Source organism: Peromyscus leucopus, chromosome 4, assembly GCF_004664715.2.
Source record: "Peromyscus leucopus breed LL Stock chromosome 4, UCI_PerLeu_2.1, whole genome shotgun sequence".
NCBI lineage: Eukaryota > Metazoa > Chordata > Mammalia > Rodentia > Cricetidae > Peromyscus > Peromyscus leucopus.
The window spans coordinates 132847752-132870491 of record NC_051066.1 but is presented as its reverse complement, the minus strand read 5'-3'; the positions used below and the strand labels follow the sequence as shown (position 1 = coordinate 132870491).

Sequence of the window (22740 nt, the reverse complement as noted above, 5' to 3'; positions counted from 1 at the left end):
GTAATTCTCTGGGCATGGATCAGACTGGTAGGAGCCTCAAGCAGCTTGAGGATAGGAAAGACACATTTTCATCTTTGCTTTCCCAGTGCACCAGTGCAAAAGTCTGTGGCATTTATCTAGATCCTCTGTATACTTGGAAGGGACCTATGGTGGGAAGTGAGAGCTTGCTATAGGAAATGGTCACATGATCTCAAAGCTAACAGTTCAGTAGAAAATAAAATAGGGACACCAGCCAATTGCAGCAGAATACAGAAATCAGGGAAAGGTACAAAGGAGAGGATGATGTTTGGGGGAATTCGGAGGGGAAAGAAATTGGAGAAAAGCAGACATCAAAGGCTTTAAGGAAGCCTTTGGACTTGGACTGAACAATCTGAACTAAAAGCCAGCATTAAAAACAGGACAGTGAGAAAGGACAAGGTAGGCGCAGGAAACTGGGCACATGTGGCTTGGCACTTGGGATGCTGAGCATTGATGCGGGCACTGGAAAGGCAGATGGCGCCAATCAGAAACCTGAATGACATTCCAAGTGGTTTCCTGCCCTGTCTAGCAACTAGCCACATGCGATCTCTGTGAAAATGAAACAAAATGTAAAATTCACAGCCGCGTGTACTGAGTGGTCATCAGACTCTGAGGATTTGAACCAGTTATCGTTGCAGAAATTTCTGCTGCATAGTGATGGGGACAACAGGAGGGTAGTCAGAGGACTTGGGGATGGTGCGGGAGATGACTAGAGCTGGTTTGTGCCTAGAGGGTAGCCAAGGTCAGGAGCCAAGGCGGAACATTACAATAGGCCAGGGGAGATCAGGAGCCACCTCTTGGGTAGAAGGGTGAGAGCTGAGAGGGTGGGAGAGCCTGGCCACCTGAATTCAGATCCCCAGACCTCAGTAAAAGCCAGGCACAGAGGCATGTACTTCTATAACTGCAGAATTGTGCATGTCTATAATCCCAGAGTGCACCTATCGGGGGATGGAATGAGGAGATGGAAATCCCCAGACCTTGAGGGGAAGTTAGCCTGGCAAACACTACAGCAAAAAGAGAGACTTTTGTCTCAAACGAGGTAGGCGGAAAGTGAAGACCAAAATGTGAGGTTGTTCTCTGACTTCTACATGTATGTTGTTGACATGAACGTGCCCATGAACACACACATACACATTACACATACATACACACACACACTACATACACATACACATTACACACACACACACACACACACACACACACACACACACAGAGGGAATAAAAGAATCATATCTCTTTCCTCCACTCACTTCTTGCTATCAGTAAGCAGAAGCGTTCTGGTTCTCCAAGTGTCGTTCCTGGAGCAGCAGAATCACTTGGAACTCCTGGTGTGAGATCCCAGGAGTCCACCCAGACCCACTGAGTCAGAAGCCAGCTCAAACGTGTCCATCAGCTCTCCTGTCATTATAATGAAGCTAAAATTTGAGCTCTGCAGTATAGATGCCTGGAGCCACACCAAAGCTCCAGAGCATCCCTGGTCTCTGGAGTCAGAGGACCTGGCTTCACGTCCTGCCTCAGCCATTTAGTAGGAGTGCTTAATGTTTGTGCCTCAGTTTCCTTATTACAACTCTATGTGGTTATTGTAAGGACTAACAGAGGTAACATATCATTTTCTAGAAAACATCCAACTAAGCCAGCCATGGTGGTGCATGCCTTTAATCCTAGGACTTGGGAAGCAAAGGCAGGCAGATCTCTGAGAGTTCGAGGCCAGCCTGGTCTACACAGTGAATTTCAGGACAGCTGGAGCTACACAGTGAGACCCTATCTCAAAAAAAAAGAAAGAAAGAAAGAAAGAAGGAAGGAAGGAAGGAAGGAAGGAAGGAAGGAAGGAAGGAAGGAAGGAAGGAAGGAAGGAAGGAAGAAAGGAAAGAAAGAAAGAAAGAAAGAAAGAAAGAAAGAAAGAAAGAAAGAAAGAAAGAAAGAAAGAAAGAAAGAATAAAATGTCCAACTAAATCAAGTGTTCAATGGACATTACTTAGAAGGCAGGGACAGGAGGACAGTGAGTTTGAGTCAGGCTGGGCTACAGAGTGAGACGCTGTCTCAAGAAGAAAAAGAAGAGGAGGAGAAGAAAGGGAAGGAAGAGGAAGCATCAGCAGTAGCAGTCCAGCATGGTGGAACACACCTTTAAACCCAGCACTCCAGAAGCAGAGGCAGGAGGGTCTCTGTGAGTTCAAGGCCAGCCTGGTCTATATCCAGTTCTGGAACAGCCAGAACTATTAGAAAGAGATTCTGTCTCAAGAAACTAAATAAATAAATAAATAAATAAATAAATAAATAAATAAATAGAGTTGGGGATTTTGCTTAGTGGTAAAGCGCTTGCTTAGCAAATGTAATGCCCTGGGTTCGGTCCTCAAAAAACAAACAAAAAACATAAAAACATAAATAAATAAATAAATAAATAAATAAATAAATAAATAAATAAATAAATAAATAACATTGGTTTCCTCACCTACAGCATGAGCATGTTGAAGGAGCACACATCATAATGTTTCAGGAGACATAATTTCCTTGAAACAACAATGAAAACTGCATGGTTTTCCCTTAGGAAATGCATGTGGCATGCAAGCAGACAAGTGCACGCTGGCGCCCTTACTGTGAGTTCAGGCAAAAGGAGACTTCTTGAAGCTCATGCATAGATCACCTTCTGGGTCCGTGAGTACTTAGAAACATTGGCCTTGGCGGTCTCTAACTAACAATGATAATTCTGCTCTGTGTGTGTGTGTGTGTGTGTGTGTGTGTGTGTGTGTGTGTGTGTGTAGAGAGAGAGAGAGAGAGAGAGAGAGAGAGAGAGAGAGAGAGAGAGAAAGCGGTGGGGACAGGATCACACCCTATAGCCCACACTGGCCTTAAACTTGCAAATCTTTACCCTGCAGTAAAGATTCCACCAAGGAAAATTTGAAACGAGCTTTGGCGGGACACTGTTGTATACCAGATCATTGCTATGTTTTCTTCCCAGAACCTGTCCCAACCTGGCCACTCCACCTCCAGAGTTCCCCAGGCTCTTTCAGTGGAGAAACACACCATTGCCCCCTTTGCTGCTTCCCAAAGACAAGACAGATTGTTCCCAGGTCTGTGGAGCAGAAGGAGCAGAGCCTGGCTTGCCTCTCATCCCCATCCGACTCCAAGTCCTTGGCTCAGAGGCCAACCAAGAAAGAGGCTCCCCAATCTGCCTCCATCCCAACTCACTCTCTGTCTCTCCCTCTCCCCCCCACCCTACCTCCAAAAACCAAGCCAATGGCTGTGCCTAAGGACACCTGGTAGGACAGTTATTTGGAACAGACAAGTTACTTTCAGAAGCCAAGAGACAGGACATGGGCATTTCTACTGTTAGAGCTACAACGGCCACCAGCAGCTCCCACAGATCACTAACCACTATGGAAATGCTCTAGTGTGTCAACCTGGCCAGGGAAGCCATGCCAATTTCTAGGATGGATGGCTTGGATTGGTGACCATGCTTATCGTGGCAGGCAAGGCACAGATCGTGGCAGGGAAAAGGCTACCAGGTGTGAGGAGAAGCAGCCAGATTGGACCAACAAATGAACACAGGCTCCCTTGACCGGTGTGAGCCAACATGGCCGACTACACAGGCAAGCCTGCAGCATCTAGCCAGCCAGGGGCCCCTTCACAGCGGCCGCTGTTGCCTCTCCCCTTGCTACTGTGGTCTGGATATTAAGGACTGAACATTAAGAAGCTGTACCAATTTGGACACTGTCAAGGCACTGGGGAGCAGAGACAGGCAGATTCCCAGAATTTGCTGGCCAGGCAGGAGAGCTCCAGATTCAGTGAATAGACCCTGTCTCCAAAAACAAAGTGGGGAGCAAGAGAGGAAAACACAACACCCAATATCAATCCCTGGCCTCCATATGTACACATATATGTGCACATACCCACCCACACATGCACACAGAACATGTACATCATGCACACGATGCACACACACACACACACACACACACACACACTAATGAGGCAGATCTATGTGTTGCTATGTAATCATGGTTATAATAAGGAGTTTTAAAAAAGCAGCTACAAAATACAAATACATGTAGTGGGTAGCTGTTCCAGCTTTGACCTTGAAACACTGCCCCTAGTGTGGCAGCAAGTAACTGCCACACCTGCCTATGACCTGCCCGCTGGGGCGTGGCCAAGACGAGACCCCTTAAGACCAGAGATTCGTAAGTGCTTGCTTTATTGACTCCTCGTGATCTTGGATGCTGGATTGCAGACCAAGTCAGAGTTCTCCAGAGACCCACACTGGACTGCACCTCATCTCTCCCAGATCCTGTAACTGACCCCTTAGTGGCTATAAGTTACCCCAAAAATAAACCTCTTTTAATTACCAGATAAACTACGTGGAATTGCCTCATTAATTGCTGCTATAAATATATGATCCAAATGCTACAGAAAGTGTGTGTATGTACAGAAAAGGAATGGAAAGAATATATCTTTTTTTTTTTTTTTTGAGACAGGATCATATTCTGTAGCCCAGGCTGGCTTCAAACTTGCAACCCTCCTGCCTCAGCCACCCAAGAACTGGAATTACAAACCTGAACTATCATGTTCAATTTAGAAAATCATCTTGGGCTGGAGAGATGGCTCAGTGGTTAAGAGTGAGTGCTGCTCTTCCAGAGGACCTGGGTTTAGTCCCCAGTACCTACATCAGACAGCTCACAGTTACTGGTAACTCCAGCTCCAGGGAATCTGATGCCCTCTTCTGGCCTCCCTGAGTGTACATGCACACACACACACACACACACACACACACACATACATTCATGCATATGTGCACACGTACACAAATACTTTTTTTGAAAAAAATGCATATGTATTATGTGTATGCATACATGTATGCTTGTGCAGGCCAGAGGGCAGCATTCCTCAGGCATCGACACCTTGGTTGTCTGAAGACTCAGTTTCTGGATGGCCTGCGACTCCCCAAGTGGACTAGGTTGGCTGGCCAGCAAGCCTCAAGGATCTCTGGGCCTTCAGTGCTGGGATTACAAGTGTACCTCACCACACCCAGCATTTTTTAAAACATGGGTCTAGGGTCAAATTCGGGTCCTTATGTTTGAAAATATGTAATTTTTAATTGTTACCAGAGGTTTTCATCACAGTGGGATCATTTCTCTTGGCTTCTTTGGGCTTCATTTTGCTTGTTTTGTGGTAGACATGTGGACGTGTATCATTTACATTAGGAAAACTGCACCCTCATCTCTGGCCCCTCACACTCGCAGCTTCTGGCCAGAACTATTCACAGTTCTTCCTAGAATCTCCACAGAGCCCCCCTTTCAGTCCCACGGTGCCTCTGCTTTTGAACTTTGCTGCCCTCCTCAGCCACTCCCTGGAGTCTCACTAATTGGGAGCCCGGCCAGCAGGTCCCCACCATCTCCTGACATAGGCCCCACAGTGGAAGCCCCCTCTAGGGCTCCCTGCCCATGAATCTAGCCCTGCTAGAAGGGAGTCGAGTTTCTTCATTCTACAGCAAAGGAAAAAAGCAATTATGAGAAATGCTGGCCTGGTGGCAAAGCCTCACATCTGCACTCGCTCTTCCTCCCTGGAAGGCACATTTGAAATCACATCTTGGAACGGACAGAGCCCATCTTGCAGATGAAGACGCTGAATGGGGCCCAGCAAGCGCAGTGGCCATGTAACTTGCTGGAGTCACACAGTGAATCAGGGTGCCAGTGCTGGTCTGATTTTGACATACGAGTAGCTAAACGGAAGGAATGAACAGCTTGTCCTAAGCCCATAGTCTACAGAAGGTTCTCCAGAGTCTCTGTTCCTCCTACCCACTCTTCTCTTCCTGGCAAAGAGCCCAATGGCTGCACCACCAGTCTCCTCCCAGAACCCTACAAAAGCCCATCTGGGGCCACGTGCCCTGCATCTCCACATCAACCCATCATCATTCCCTCCCACCTCTGGCAATGGGTCCTGCTGCCTCCTTGGGTCTCCTAGCAACAAGATCTCCTGCAGTGCCACCTCTCTCTCCACCTCTGGGCTCTTGCAGCTGGGCCTGCCTCACCCGGGAGGGGGCTGCTGGCTTTTACTCCTCTCATGGGGGCCCACGTACCCACATGGGGCAGGAAGAGAAGCAAGGAGATGGAGGCAGCCTGCATGGTCCCCACTCTGGGCCTGCTCCCAGCTTCCACATTTGGAGCACTGGCTCTGGCTGTGGTAACCTTTTCCTGAGCCTCAGACTATCTGCTGACTGGGACAAAAAAATGGAGCCAAATCCTAGGACTTCAATTCTAGTAGGCTCCAACTTATTTCTGTACTTTTAAAATACAAGGATTCTTCCCACTAGAATATTTAATATTCAAAGCAATAATAATAATAATAATAATAAAAAGCTAGTGACAATGGGCCTGGGGATATAGACCAATGGTAGAGTACGTGTCTAGAAGTGCAAGATCCTGGGTTTGATCTCCAGAAACACACACATACATACACACCAAAAACAAACAAACATCAATAGCAAGAAAACTTTTAAAAACATATTAGCTAAAGCTAGAATGTATCTCAGTTGGCAGAGAGCTTGCCTACCATGCATGAAGCCCTGGGTTCAACCCTAATACCGCATAAACTGGGCCTGGTGTACACAGCTATAATCCCAGCACTTCAAAGGTGGAGGCAGGAGGACCAGAAGTTCAGGGTCATCCTTGGCTACACAGCAAGTTCCAGGCCAACCTGTGACACAGGAAGCCTTGTCTCAAAACAAAACAAACCTAGAAAGTCACTTTATCTTGACGTAATGCTCACAACCACACCTAAGAAGTAAACGCTCCTGTTTCTATTCCCGTTTTACAGATAATAAAACTGATCACTAACTTGCCGAATTTGAACAACTGTGTCTGACACCGGTGTGCATGCTCTGGCCACTGGATCCCTTTGAAAACCAGCCAGTCTTAACCCCTCAATACAGTGACGGGGGAAATGAGGCTCGCAGAAGAGGTATGTGTACTCAGTACATACTGACTCACTGAGCGTCTACTGGGTGAGCTATGAATGCATGAAAGCCCTTCTTCCACTGGTGGCTGGAAGGGCTGTGCATGATGGCTTCTCAGAATTCATTATGCTATTCTCTCTACTTTTCTATACATTTGAAATTCTCCACAATAAAAAGTAAAAAAATACAGAAAAAAAACCCCAGAAAGTTGGCAGCAAGTATGTAAATTTTAAGGCTGGTTCATATAGGCAAAATTCACAAAAATCATCCAAACATTGGGATACTTTTCTGACAGTTTTAAAAGTCAGAGAAGGGGCAAGTGTCGTGGAATCTACTTAGCAGCCCCTTTCCTCAGCTCTCTATAGAATTTTCTACAGAAAATTTTCTTGTTGCCAGGAAAACTGGGAGCTAGGAAAACCCCAACCAGGTGGGCTGGGCCCTCCTCTGACTCTCTGGGGGGTATAATGTCCCTGTCCCCAAGCAGCTGGCCCTCTGGGGCTGGCTCTTTGAGATCTACGAGTTGGTCACATGATATGGAAGGAGATCCCGGCAGCCACTATGAATCCGGAGGTCTATGATTAGAAAGCAAATTACAGGCCTTGCTCCACACAAAACCTTCCTGGCAGTCAAAGGGCTTTCATGCAAGTTGTTCAGAGTATCCAGAGAGCGTGAACACACACGAGGCAGGAAAAATGGTGGAAATGTGAGCAGGGCAGGGAAACAGCTCAGCTGAGGCAGAAAATTGGCCAGACAGGTGGAGCTCAGGCCGCAGGGAGGCAGTACTTCATGACAATTAAAAGCAGGGCTTGGACAGCAGCCAGGACTCCACTCTGTCTCAAGGCTTCCTAGCTGTGGGACTTTGAGCAAATAACCAACCTCTCTGAGACTTTTTGTTGGCTATAAATTGGGGCTGATCTGATCTGCTATACCCCGTTGATAAAGGGACAGAATGAGACAACATATATCAAGTGTCTAGCCTAGCTCCCTCCACATGATTGACAAGACACAATACATACGGGCCTTTAAATAAGTACTAACGGGGCAGCAGAGAGCTCAGTCAGTGAAACACTTGCCTTCGAAGTATGAGGATCTGAATCTGGATCCCCGGAACTCACATAAAACGCTGGGTGCAGTGGTACATACAACAATCCCAGCAATTGTGAGATGGGGGACTGCGGGTAGACCCTTGGAAGCTTGCTGGTCAGCGAGGCCAGTCTATTCAGTGAAGTTCCAGGGTAAAGAGAGACCCTGTCTCAAAAGAAGTGGAAAATGCCTGAGGTTATCCTCTGACCTACACACACACACACACACACACACACACACACACACACGGGGGGGGGGGGGATGCCTGCTCTAAATATGCACTTCTGAGTATAAATCCAGAAGAGGTGAAAACGCTGTCCTCAACAAGACAGCTCCACACCGAGGAGGGCTGCAGCCGAGTGATTCACAACAGCCAAGAGGTAAGAAAAGAAAAAGAAGAAGAAAAGAAAAGAGTGTCTATTGATAACAAAATGTGACACATACAATAAAGTATTATTCTGTCTCAGAAAGGAACATGAATGACCCGTAAGAATATTACGCTGAGTGAAATAAGCCATTCATAAAAAGACAAATGCTGTGTGATTCCACGTATGGGAGGTTTCTAGTCAAATTCACAGAGGCAGGAAATGGAGTGGTGTTTGCCACAGGCTGGAAGAGATGGGGAATGGGGAGTTATTATTTAATGAATAGAATTTCAGTTTTTCTAGAAGATAAAGAAGTTCCGGGAGGCCAACAGAAAGGCTTGGCAAGTAAGAGTCTCATACCTGATGGTCTGATTGATCCCCAGATCCCAATGTGGAAGAAGAGAACCAACCCTCAAAAGTTGTCTTCTGACCTCCCAGCATGCCAGGGCGCACACACACACACACACACACACACACACACACACACACATCACTATCATCATGAACAGCACTGTTTTATTTTGAAAAGTTATAGATATGGATGGTAGTGACGGCTGCACAATAAGAACATCCTCACCACCACTGAACTGTACACTTAAAAGCCTGACCGTCAAAGGAGATGGCGTAATGGGCAGAAACACCTGCTGTGAGAGCATGAGGAGACCCGAGTTTGATCTCCGGCACCCATGTTTGGTTTCTGTTTTTTTGGTTTTTGTTTAGCGAGGCACAGATACATGTACCTGTGAGTCCCGCATCAAGGGCAAAGACCCGTCAAGCCCAAGAACTCACTAGCCAGTCAGCCTAGCTGAAAGAGCAAGCTTCAGGGTTGGTGAAAGACCCTATCAAGACAGAAAGGCAGAAAGTGACAGAGGAAGACGCCCAGTGTCCTGCTCTGGCCTCCACATTGGTGCACATGGCCGTGTGCCCCATATACTCACACATATAAGAGACAATCTGCATGCACATTACATACACACACACACACACACACACACACACACACACACACACACACACGGAAAGTCGGCAGATTTTAGGATATGTGGATTTTGCTACAATTCAAAGAACATCTTAGTGCTACACAGAAATATGAACACGAGGAGAAGACGACAAGCTAAAGACAGAGAGAGCTGAGAACTCGGAGACCACAGTTACAGTGAGACACACCCAGCCACAGTAGCACAGGCCTTAAATCCCCACAGACAGATGGATCTCTGTGATTTCAAGGCTAGCCTTGTCTATGCAGCGAATTCCAGACCAGCCAGGGCGACACAATGAGATCCTGTCTCAAAAACAAAAGACAAAAAGAGAGACACTCACACGTCACACAGCCTTGAGCCGCTTGCTTGCCCTCCTTATCTACGGGAGCTTCCAGCTCCTCGGGTTGTCCTTATTGTTCTACGGGGTCAAGTTTCAGTTCACACAGCCAAGAGTTGAACAACCCCAGCAAGCCTAGTAATTCTGGGAGGTAGCCTTAAAAGAAAGGGAAAAGACTGTGGGGACAGACAGACCTGGGTTCAAATCCCAGTCCCACTGCTTCTGGAGCGGCTCTTCAATTATCTATATATTAGAAGAAAACAATGGCGGCGAGGGCTAAGAGCTTGGCTTATGGGCCTTGCTAGCCAAGTACTGATCAGAAAAATGAAGGTGACTGCTACATAGTATTATGTCTTAAATACTATGGTGGAGATAGAGCTGACTAGGGTTTATTTGATTGACTTACTAATGTAGTATTGGGACTTGAACCCAGGGCCTCACACAAGCTACATGGAGTATGTCTTCAGTGGGTAACAAGAAACCCGAGTCTCAAAGCTCCAGCTCTTCCGTTCCCCTCCTGAAATCGAGGACCATTAAAGGCAACAAGAACCCCATTTTACAGACAACACCATCAAGACCCACCAGAAAATGACTTATTCCAGGTCGTGGAGGGAGTTCCTGTGGAATGAACGAGAACCTTGCCTCCTGCCGACTGAACCCTGCAGTACAAACTCCTCCTCTCAGGGAAGCGGCCTTTGTCCGCAGACTTAGGAGCAGAGGAAGGTAGGCAGGCTTTCAGGCCCCAAACACCAAAATGTAGCTGGCCTCAGCCCAAGTGGAAATAGAGCAATCCTGTCCCCTGATAGGCCCATGCCAGAAGCAGGGTGGGCCCCCATTGCTGTAGGACCAGGCCAACTGGGCCAGCAGCCAGAGCGGCGCCAAAGGCGCAGCTCAGGGCCCTCTCACCAGCCACATAATAAAGTAATTATGGGATTAGGGATAAAATTAGTCACTTGTGTAATTATTTTCCTTAGAACAAGGGCAGAAAAGACCTTTTTAAAAGAGTCGATCCTCGGCCATCCCGAGAGGACTGACGCAGATGAGTGCATCCAGACACCAACACACAGACACAGACACAGCCGTGATGTGCTGGAGGGAGAGGCCCTAGCCCTAAAAGACAGGAGTTACACTGACCACCTTTGTCACGTTGTCACAGAAACACTGCCTTCCGTCACCCACCTTTCGCACGGGGAAGCTGGTGAAACACTCTTCGTGTGAGAATGACATCTGTACATGTTTGTGTGCATGTGTGCGCACGTGTGCTCATGTGTGTGGAAGCCAGAGGTCGGCACTGAGTGTTTTCCTTGAGTGCCCTCTGCCTCATTTTTTGAGACGGGGTCTGTCACTGAACCCAAAGCTCATCAATGCAGCGAGGCTGGCTAGCCACCTGCGTGGGACTAAAAATGAACACTGCTGCTTGAGCTTTTATGTGGCCGCTGGGGATCTGAATTCAGGTCTTCACTCTTGTATAACGAACACTTTCCCAACTGATCTCTCTCCCTAGTTCCTCCCCGGTGAGAGCACAGTGGACTCAGTCATGAATACTCCCTCCATCTTGAAGCTGATGGCATAAAAATCCAGGCAGCATCTGAGGGACCAGAGGAATCCCCGGTATTAGCTGCTACGGTAGGTAGAATAAAGGCTTACACCCCAAGGCATCCATGCCCTCACACCCAGAAGCTGTGGGCATTACCTCACACGCAAAAGAGACTTTCCACATATGATTCAGTGAAAGCGCCTGAGGTGGAGGATGATCTGGGATTTTCCATGGGGCCTCTGTAAACACAGAGACCTTGTGGTGCAAGATGAAGGAGAAACAGGAGATATGAGGGCAGGAGCTGACGGGAAGCCATTGCTGAGTCGGAAGGAGGACAAGTCAAGGAAAGGGGGCAGCCTGTAGATGCTGACAGGACATGGTACTGCCCCCCCAGCACCCTGCCAAAACCTTGACCAAACTGTACAGATTTACCTAATTTCAGAGCTACAACCTAAAACTGGGAGTGATATGTACCTGTGATTCCAACACCCTGAGGGAGGAGGATCAGAAGTTCAAGGTCATCCTTAGCTACATAGAATCAGACACCAGACTAGGCTTTGTGAGACCCAGACACAAAAACTAGGAAACTAACGAGCCTCCTGAGCCATCTTGGAGATCATTTCCCTCTAGGTTGAAACTCTCTTAAAACTTCCTCTTCCAAGGTCAGCCAAAGAGACTCCCTGATGCCAGACATCTCCTGAATGTATCTATGGAAGAGGCCTGGGCTGGGCTTGAGCATCCTAGCCCAAAGAGATACCACTGGGGACCAGAGTCTAAGAGAAGCCGACAGCTCAGCTCTGGGTGGGAAACAGAAGCATGTCTAGAACCCCACTTCTTAGTCGTGACCCGCCAACTAAACTGCAACCAAGAATCACTTTCCCCAAATGGGGTGGGGGTGGGGCTGCACCAGGGAAAGAGGGCCTTGGCTCTGCCCTGCATCAGCAGGTGCCACACAACAGCCCTCCCTCTTTCAGGCTGTCACCATGTCCTGCCACCACGGCTCACTGCATCTGCAGCATCAGAGTCTTCCAGGGACAGAAACCCTCTGCGGGACCCTGTGAGATGACTCACCCTCACGAGGCTCAGGGTCAGCTGAGGAAACAGACTCAAGGCAGTGACGTGAGGGGGAACCTGGTTCGAACCTCAGCAGCATCACTCTGTACCTGCACTCCCAGTCACCCCTTCGAGTCACCAGAACCAGTGATGAGGGGCTAGTGGGGTGTGGTGGGGCAGACCTGCTCCTCACAGGAAGCAGGCTCTACAGGCTAAGGGAAGTCCAAGGCAGGTTCTGTCCATCCCCCTGGCCCAGGAAACAGAGGACTTAATTCCCCCGCAGTACGGCAAGTCACCCCTGCAGGGCATCCACAGCCTCTGCCCCAGAATTCCCCTCCTGGAGCTCCACCCCAAGAGACCTCCCGTGACTACAGGAAGAGCAATTTCTGCAGCATGTTCCTGGTGGGTCTCTTCTACCCACACAACTGCAAGCAACTTGCAAGGTCGTCACCCGGAAGAGGAGATGCCCACTGTGTGCCGATGGAACTCAGTGACAACACAGGAAGATCTCAAGAGTCCTGGAGTGCCAACCACGGGACAGCACAGATGGGATTACAGTTCCCTGAGGAACCAGAGAAGGAAAAAATCCAGGAGGAAACACAGCAAACGCCCTAACAGCATTCGGGAGAGATGCTCCCGCTCCTCCTGGTCTCTGAAATCTCAACACTGTGTTGTCACTTTCATTAGGGATTAAAAGAACAGCAATAACTGGGCCCGGCCCTGAGGAACACAACACTGGGCAGACGATGAGAGAGGAGCAGAAAGGGAAGAGAAGGCCAGAGGGGTGCAGAAGAGGCCACAAAGATGCGTACAATGTTCTGGAGACCAAGCAAGGGGTGCTGTAGAGGGAACATGAGTGGGTTGGTACGACCTGGGACACCTGCCTCTTATACCCCCTGTACTCAGGATCAAACTAGATGCTAAAGGGCACTAAAGCCCCCCCCATTCCTTACTCAGGAGTCTGAGTAAGTGGCCCGATGCTGACCAGTGTGGACCCCAAGAGTGGCATCTGCAATACAGAGCAAGCTGCCGAGCAATGGGGCAATAGTGGAGCAAACTAACCCCAGCACTTGGGAGACAGAGGCAGGCAAATCTCTGAGTTCAGAGGGCAACCTGATCCACAGTGTGAGTTCTAGGACAGCCTGGGCTACACAGAGAAACTCTGTCTCGAGACAAGAACAACAAAAAAACAAGCAAACAAAAAAATAAGTGATCGGGGGAACTGCCACACACAGCTGCCCATGTCCACCCCAGGACACAGGGCCGGCCTCACCAAAAGGGCCTTCACCAAACTTGCTAACGTCTCTGGATGGCCATGTTATTTGTGTTTCCCTAGGGAGCCTCCAACACCACACATACACAGACTCACTTCTTGGTCCATCCCTCGGCCTCACTGAGACATAAGACTCTGCCCTTGATGTACGCTACATGACATGCCCAGAGTGACGCCCTCATTGCACATACGAATACACCCGCCCATGCCAGCCTCCCTTCTTCTTCTGAGGCTTCTCTTCCCCATTTCCTCCCACCTCATTCCCTACACCCGCCTGACGGGCAGACCTCAGCCCAGGAGCAAGGTTCTCCAGCACATCTTGCCTGGTTTCAGTGTCCTGTTTCCCACTGCATGTGAGATGGCCAGTGGCCAAGTCCCAGCTGCTGCAGGCCCAGAGGTGGTGGGAGGCTGGGCCACAGTCCAACCCCGAACCACGCTCTGAAGGCCAATGACCTCTGCAGCCACCTTTGACCCTCAGTCTGGTGAGTCAGGAAGAAACAGGGCTGAGTCACTCCCAGATGTCCTCCATTAAGCCCATTTTAAGACGACTGACATTGCATACTGAATACCACAGCCTAAACGCGAAGGTCATCCTCCAGGCCAGCCCGTGGGAGGAAGCCTAGCTGGGTCAAGTCAAGGCCGGCGCTAACTAGGCTACCCATTTGCCAGGAGGAAGCTCAGCATCGTCACTTTGCTCCACTTTGAACGCAGCTGAGAAATCCTGAAGTGAGGTCCCGGGTAGCTACAAGTGCGGTGGTCCACACATCAGCTCCAGCACATCCTCCCCGTCAGACACCATCACGACACAGGTAATGATGCTTTCCTCTCCCTGCCCTTTGACACCTCCGGGAACGAGCAGCATCTACGCCCAGCCTTGGGGCACCACAGGCCCTGCAGCCGAGGACTGCTCCCCCGTCCAGGCTTTCTCCTCTCCCCGCCTTTGACAGGAGAGACACCAGAGAAAGGCATTTGGAGTTGCCAGCTTGTCGGCTGTTATTATTATTACGCCCTGCCGGGCGCTGTTATTATTCCTGGATTACCGATATGGGAACTGTAGCCATGCCATCCTCCCAAGATCACCTGGACAGTGCAAGTTAGGCCTGGAGCCCAGGACAGCTGAACCCCGCTTCATACTGTCCCTCCTGTTCCAATGAGTTCTGCCCAGCCAGCCCACAGAAGAAGCGGGGTGTCCGTCATTCAGTACTCCTTAGCCTATTAGCCTGAGCCTGCCTGGGTCTAGCTGGAGGGATGAGGACAAGAACAGCTGTGGGATTGGGGGCATCCAGGAGACTTCAGAGAACACAACTTCCCCGTGGGGGATGACAAAATAATGCTACAGTCTCATTCATTCATTCATTCATTCATTCATTCATTCATTCATGTTGCAGTACTAGGAATCGAGCTCAGAACTTGAACTCTACCCTGGAGTTTTGAGATGGGGTCTCACTATGAAGTCCAGGTTAGGCCTTAACATCAATCATCCTTTTGCCTCTGGCATCCCCAGTGCTGGGATGACAGACACATGCCACCATATGTAGCTTTACATTCTGACCCGCATCTCACCAATAAACCAGAACCAGTAAAGCAGAATATGACCAGAGCCTTGAAAGAGGCCAGATGAGGGCCATGGGAAGTCAGAGAGGAGAGGATCCAAGCTGTTTGGTGAGGTAAGTTGAAGCTGGAAGGACCAGGGGCTTTTTATCCCAGTTATTTCATTTTTATAGGAAGGGAAACTGAGGCCCAGGGAGGAGGAGATGGGACCTTCTCAAGGCCAAGAGTAAGTGTATGGACACCTCAGGATTAGAATGCAGACTTTTAGGCTTTGCCCTGGAGGAGGTGGGAATGGGGGGTGAGCTGGGGGTAAGGGGAGGGGGTGGGAGGGGGGAGAATGGGAACCTGTGGCTGATATGTAGAACTGAATGGTATTGTAAAATAAAATAAAAGGGAAAAAAAGAAAAAAAAAAGAATGCAGACTTTTGGGTTAGACTCCCTGGAACCAGAGGAGAGATGCTTTCTGAGAAGAATGAATGAGTGTGGGAAGAGACACACAGACACCTACACAGCGCTTCCAGGGGGACCCCAGCCTCACCATGGCCTCTCACTGTGGGCAAGGTACAGGTAGAAGGGAGGCCCTTCCGGTCACCAATGCTCAAGCTCCACTAGCAGCCAATCAGGGCTCTAAAGGAGGAAGAAACTTTGGTTGCCCTGGCGACACAGACAAAAGCCTCTCCTTTACACCGGGAGCAGCTGGAGTAGGATTCTGCCCAAGCAGATGGGGGATCTCCTCTCCTGGCCTTAGGAGCAGAACAGACCAGTCCTGAACTTCAGTGTGCCTCTGGGTCCATCTCCTGAGGAGAGGCGGGGGCAGATGGACCTAAGAATGGAAGGCTTGGGACAGTGGTGAGTCCTCCTCGGTCTCTCAGCGTCCACTGACAACTAGGTTGTGCCTTAAAATGAGCCTGGGGCTGTCACCAGTTAAGCCTTCTTCCCCGAGGCAGCTCCAGCGCTGATTCCCACCTGGATCTGGGCTATCTCCACCCCCTTTCTCTTATGCCCCCACCCTGACCCCAGTTGTCCTTGGGGGGGATCTGTGACCTAGAGTTGCTAGCCCTCACTCATCAAGAAGCAAAAGAAAAGCCGGGTGGCAGTGGTGCACACCTTTAATCCCAGAAGAGGCTGGTGAATCTCTGAGTTCAAGGCCAGCCTGGTCTATAGAGTGAGTTCCAGGACAGTCAGGGCTACACAGAGAGACCTTGTCTCAAATGACAAACAAGAAAAACAAAACAAAAAAGCAGTAGGGAGTGAGCAAGTGCCTGCCTCATGCCACCTTTGAAAAGTTGCCCGGCCCCAGCCAGAGCCCTGGAACACACAAAGCATTCTGTCGAGTGGAACTGCCTCTCCACGCTTTGAAGGAAACGGATGGGTTCTGAAGAACAGTTGCCCAACAGAGTCCCAGCATTGCCACCTACAAGCCAAATGGCCGTTCCTCCTCCTGCCAAGTCCCTAGGCCATGTGTAGTATGGAGAGTCTCCATGGAAGACTCTCTTGACTCAGAGGAGGAATCCATCACTCCGGGCTTGGGAAGGGTTTTCCACCCCAGAACAAAGCCAAGCAGGGTGGCCCACACCTGTAATATGAACCTGGGAGGTAGAGGCTGCAGGATGAGGAGTTCAAAACCATCATGGCCTCCCCAGAAAGTTCAAGGCCAACCCAGGCTACCTAAGACTGCGTCTCAAAAAAACCAAACAGGAGGGCTGGAGAGCTCTGGCTGCTACTCTAGAGGAGCTGAGTTTGATCCCAGTACCCACACGGTAGCTCATAACTCTCCACAACTCTAGTTTCAGGGGATCCAAGGCCCTCCTCTGGCACCTCTGGGCACCAGGCAGGCACGTGGTGCCCAGATATACACACAGGTGAAACAATCACACACATAAAGTTAAAAAACAAAATGTAAATTAAAAAAAAACATTGACTACAAAAAGAGCCCGAACAACAGAGTTTCTCATGAAACATCTCACAAGCCAGGAAAGTCAAACTGGACATCAAGACCCGCAACATGTCCAGACCCTGCTCTCCACAATCCCTCCAGCCAGCCACTGGAAGCCCTATATTAGCTCCCCACATGCTGGTTCCTTCCTCTCTGCTTCCTCCACACAGCCGGCCCCCTTGCCCATCCTCTCTCCCTCACATACTCCTTCAGCTGTCTCTCCTCCACTTCCATTGCCCGAGGTTGCCCCAGTACCAACATCCTGCCTCCTGGCGCTGCCTCCCGCTGGCTCCACTGCCCACCTCACTTGTATTTCCAACCTGGTCTCCTGCCTGCGAGCTGTTCGCCTCATTCCTAACCTAATGCCCTGCAGGAACCTCCTCGAAACCTCAGCTCCTGGCCCAGTGTACATAGGCTAGGATACTATTGCAACTTTTCTTCTTTTACTCCCAGCATGCCTTGCAAGCTTAGCCCACTCTAAAACCCAATCCTGTTTGAGGCCCTTCACTTGCTTTCTCCTTTGCACCCATGGTTCCCTCTTTTTCCTGGCTAGTTTTATGTCAACTTGACACAGGCTAGAATTGTCTGAAAGAAGGGAACCTCAACTGAGAAAAAAATGCCTCCATAAGATCCAGCTGCAGGGTATTTTCTTAGTGATTGGTGAGGGAGGGTCCAGCCCACTGTGGGCTGGTGGTCCTGGGTTCTGTAAGAAAGCAGGCTGAGCAAGCCATGAGGATCAAGTCAGTAAGCAGCACCCCTCCATGGCCTCTGCATCAGTTCCTGCCTCCAGGATCCTGCCCTCACTGCTTTTGATGATAACTGTTATATGGAATATCGTAAAATAAACCCTTTCCTCCCCAAGTTGCTTTTGGTCATGGTGTTTCATCACAGCAATAGAAACCCAACTAAGACACTCTATTTTTTTTTTGGGGGGGGGAGGAAGGCCTTTTCTGATTGGACTGCTGCTAAACGAAAGCTCCCAGCTTGCTCCAACTGAGCACAGTAAATGGCACTTCTTGGCTCAGCTGCACCTGCATTACCTCGCCAACATTTACCCAGATCCTAGGAGGCATACACCAACATCAACCTGTTTACAGATGAAGAAACCAATCCAGAGCTGTGGACGAACCCAGCAGAGGCCACACAGGCCGTTTGGGGGAGAGAGATAAATCTAAGCATTAAACTCTCAAGCCGTCCTATCCTCTGCCCCCCAAGAACACGGCAGTGGCTAATGAAATCAGAAAACACAGCATGTGTCCCGCTGAGTTCTCCTCCTAGGCTGGCAAAGCCACATGAGCCAAGGGTCTAGCCTGTTCCTCTCTAGGTTTGCCTTTATCCAGTCCACACCACAGTACAGCATGGACCCTCTAAATAAAGAGTGGCTGTAGCCAGGCTTTCAAGAGAGCTGTGCAGTTACCTTCATGGCCATGATCTACCTTCCTCCCTTCCTCCCTTCCTTCAGATTTATATCTTTTTAGCTGGACAGTGGTAGCACATATTTTTAATCCCAGCACTTGGGAGGTAGAGGCAGGCAGATCTCTGAGTTCAAGGCTACAGAACAAGTGCTGGTCTACAGATCAAGTTCCAAGACAGCCAAGGCTATACAGAGAAACCTTGACTCAAAAACAAAAACAAAACAACAACAACAACAAGATTTATCTCTTTTTATTTTACATGCATAAGTAAGTATATTTTGCTGACATGTATGTCCTGATGCCCACAGAGGTCAGTAGAAGACATTGGAGTGCTGGAACTGGAGTTATAGACAGTTGTGAGCTGCCATATGGATGCTGGGAACTGAACCCAGGTCCTCTGGAAGAGCAGCAAGCACTCTTAACCGCTGAGCCATCTCTCCAGTCTCATCAGCAATGATTTCTGGGCACTGTCCTTCAGACAATCTAAACCACAGCTGGGCATCGGGGACCACAAGGAGCCAACAACCAGCTCAGCTTTCCAATTTCAGTTGGTGCGCACCCTCACCCCATGCACGCGTGGGTATTAACTTACGTCCATGTTAATTCCTTCCCTCTAAAGCCACATTTACCAAGCACCCACTAAGAGCGATGCCGTAGGCCCAGGCACCCTCCAGCATTCTGCCGTTCCCGCCATCAAAACCTCACCGGCTGCCCCTCTTGTGTTGTGCAGTGTAGAGTTAATAACAGACATGAACTATTAAAAAAACCCAAATACCCACAAACTGTGATGAGCAAGGGATGGAGATATGGAGATAAGCTGAGCATAGCTTATTCTGTAACCCCAAATTTGGGCAGAAAGATCATGAATTCGGGGCTAAACCTGAGCTACATAGCAAGATCTTATCTCAAAAGTTGGGCAGGGGCCGAGAGAGTTAGCAGAGTTGTGGGATGAATGGTATGGGGGAATTAACAGACGGAGCTATGAAAAAAGGTAAGGAGCCAAAGCTATAAAGAGCCAGAGGAGGCCTGGCGGTGGTGGCGCATGCCTTTAATCCCAGCACTCCAGAGGCAGAGGCAGGCCAGTCTCTGAGTTCAAGGCCAGCCTGGTCTACAGAGTGAGTTCCAGGACAGCCAGGGCTACACAGAGAAACCTGTCTCCAAAAACAAAGAGCCAGAGGAAGAACTCTAAGCCACGGGAACAACCTATATAAAGGTCCTGAGGTGAGATCTGCTAAGTGAACGAAGATGCCCGTGGCCCAATTAAGTGACCAATGGGGAGACACATGGAGGAGCAGAGGGCAAGGCTCCCTTTCCTCAGGGCCTTCATGGGAAGTTTAGATTTTTTTTTTTTTTCCAAGACAGGGTTTCTCTGTGAAGCCCTGGTTGTCCTGGAATTCACGCTGTAGACCAGGTCGGCCACAAACTCAGAGATCCGCCTGCCTCTGCCTCCTCAGTGCTGGGATTAAAGGTGTGCGCCACCAGGCCTAGTTGGGAAGTTTAGATTTTATTCTAAGAACCAAAGAGACAGTGAAGTGGCTTGTGTGTTCCGAAGCTCCCTCCAGCTGCTACACGGACAGGAGTTGGTATGCAGTGTATGCAAAGTAACTGGTAAGGGGCTGGCACAGAGGAGACCAGAGGAGACGCGGGGTAAACATGAGTTCTATTGTCAAAACCCAAATTTCCTGAGGACCAGAGAGGCCATCTCCACATTCTTGTTAGACCGGTCCAGTGAGGGGGTCTGGTGTACTTCAGCCACCCAGTGGGGCTGCAGCAGGGACGGGCTGTTCCTCCCTCCCCGTGAACTGGCCGCTGGGTTGACTGCAAATCAGGAGGGAGAGGAACCAGCAAGCGGAGGGGCTGCCCTCTACCTTCTCGGTCTCTCCCTCTGGCACCCGTGGAGATGCTCAGAAAGCCTGGCTCTTGGCAATTATGAGCCGGGTGAGTGGGGAGGGGAGGGGCCCAGGGGAAGCTCCTCCCACCCCCCCACCCCCCCTCACCCCCGCACTCACAACTTCTGTCCTGCTCTGAGAGGGCCACAGTACAGAAAGCAGCTATTTCCCCAAGACATTAGCTACTCACTGGGACGTCAGCTGATCCTATCAACATCTGCAGGAAGCAACCGAGAGATGAAGTCTTTGTTTTCCCGTTTGGAACCTAGGACCGGCAAGGTTCCCCAGTCTGTCCAAGAACTGGCACAGCAGAGCTCCAGTTAGGACCGCAGAGTATGCGTGGAGAACACCACGACAGAGACTGATGGCTAAGAAAGGACTAGACTTACCCACAGAGGCAGCCTGAGGAAGTCTCCAGCCCGGGGAGAAAAGGGAGCTGAGGGGAGGCTGGGATTTGGGGGTGGGGGTCAAGGGCAGGGCAGCGCTGCTTCCTCTGGCCTGGCCTGCCCCAGCTCCAGCCCTCCCATTGCGCAGGGGTGTGGTGAAACCTGCCAAACCAGTCCAGGTGCCAGGGCCAAATGGCAGAGCCCAGAGCTGCAGGAGCAGGCAAGGCAGAGGGACAGCAGGGGTCTGGGACCGGAAGGACTCAAAGAGGCTCCGCCCGACCCGCCGGCCCAGGCCAGAGGTCCTTGCAACAGCCTGGGGTCAGGGTAGGTGCTCCCTGCTGAGTCTTCTGTCACTGGAATGCTGTGCGTCAGGACTAACCAGGACCGTCCCCCTGTCCCTCCCCTCCTGCTCGGACAGTCAACCTTCTGTCTAGCTGTGTCATTTGAGCAAGAAACCAGAGGCCTATCTGAGAAACCAGACGGAAGGTAAAATGACAGAATGGCCCTCAGATCCTGTGGGACCAAGAGCACCCTCTAGACAGGAAAGACTGTGTTACAAGGCTGGGAAGCATGTGACACATGGGCCACTTAAGTGTCTCACAGATGCAAGGGACTATCTCCTGTCTCAACCCAAACCCTCACATGGACAATGGTGAGAAGACCAGAGACAAGCAGACTAGCCTAAGGTCACACAGCAAGACCATGCCAGAGATGAGGAGCACAGTGTAAGACTGACTCCCCAGAACACACACCAGCTTCCACAGGAGAGGCATCTTCCCAAATTCAAAAATCACACCTCACACCAAGGAACCAAGAGACCCCTTTCTTACTCTCCCCCAGGAGCTCCAGAGCCTGGTAGAAAGCTCTAGTCCTTCTACCAACTAGGTACTGCCAGTCCCTGAGGGCTGCTATACAAAAATACCACCAACAGCTGGCTTTGTTCCTCACACTTGCAAAGGCTAGAATGTCTAAGATCAAGGTGGTAGCAGATGTCGTGTCTGGTAAGGACTCCACTTTCTGGTACATAGCTGGCATCCTCCAGCATGTCCCCACATGACAGAAGGACAAGCCGGCTCTCCAGGATCTTTCATAAGAGCAGGCACGCCATTCACAAGGGAGGAGCCTTCACCCCCAAAGGCCCCACCCTAAAACTAGCACCCAGAGCTATGTGCCAGCACTTGAATCCCGGGGACATAAATACAGCACGTGTTTACTCACAGCATTGGTTTTCTGCACTCCAGCATACAGGACACTGGTGTGTGTAAGAGCTCAGAGAATGTGCTACTTAAAGCAGAGTTCGGTGAAGGAGCAATCGGAGACACGGTCCTTTTCTGGGCACAGCCACCAGGGTTGGGGTGGGGCAACAGAAAACAGACAAGAAAAGGGAAATCTGAATCTCGGGGTTGACGGCTGTCTGGCTATGGAACAAACAGAGGTACTGTAGGTTCAGGGTACTGTAGCTCCCAAAGTCCTGGGCACAACCACAACGAACATATGGACTTTAGGCTTGTATGCTTCTGCTCACTCACTCTCCAACATTCACAAAGTAAAAATCAGGGTAAAAATTACCCCACCCTAGAGGCAGGTCCCCCAGCACCTCGGCAGGAGTTTTCAAAGCAGGGAGACCCAAGCTGAAACTTCGAGGGACCACTTGCCTGATAAACATCAGCACAAAGGAGATGCTGCCACCTCCCGTCTCCCTTAACGACTCTTCCGAAGGGCATGTACAGTGACGGATGGCTGCATGATCTGTGAACTGCAAAGTGCCAGACACACGGAATTACCAACAATAACACAATCAGCACTGGCCTTGCTGGCTGTATCAGATCCCAGTGTCTAAATATCAACCATCATCACGGTTTCAACTACACAGAAGTATGAATTACCTACTGAGCGACAGTAGTAAGCAGAGCGGCCTGTGTGGTCACTGACTCCATTTCACAGATGGTCAAATCAAGGCACAGAGGA

The 22740-nt window shown here is 49.9% G+C and overlaps 1 protein-coding gene across 2 annotated transcripts in view; it reads right to left on the bottom strand.

Annotated features, from left to right (window-relative positions):
• Positions 1–22740, bottom strand: part of Epb41l1 (erythrocyte membrane protein band 4.1 like 1) — a 129101-nt gene that overhangs the window by 81679 nt on the left and 24682 nt on the right. The window contains exon 1 of one of the 2 annotated variants that reach the window (XM_037205362.1): positions 20776–20966. The exons of the other annotated variant lie outside the window; for it this stretch is intronic. The gene's annotated coding sequence lies outside the window, so the exon portion shown is untranslated. Of the gene's footprint in view, positions 1–20775; positions 20967–22740 lie in introns of those variants that run through there. 2 annotated transcript variants of the gene reach the window in all.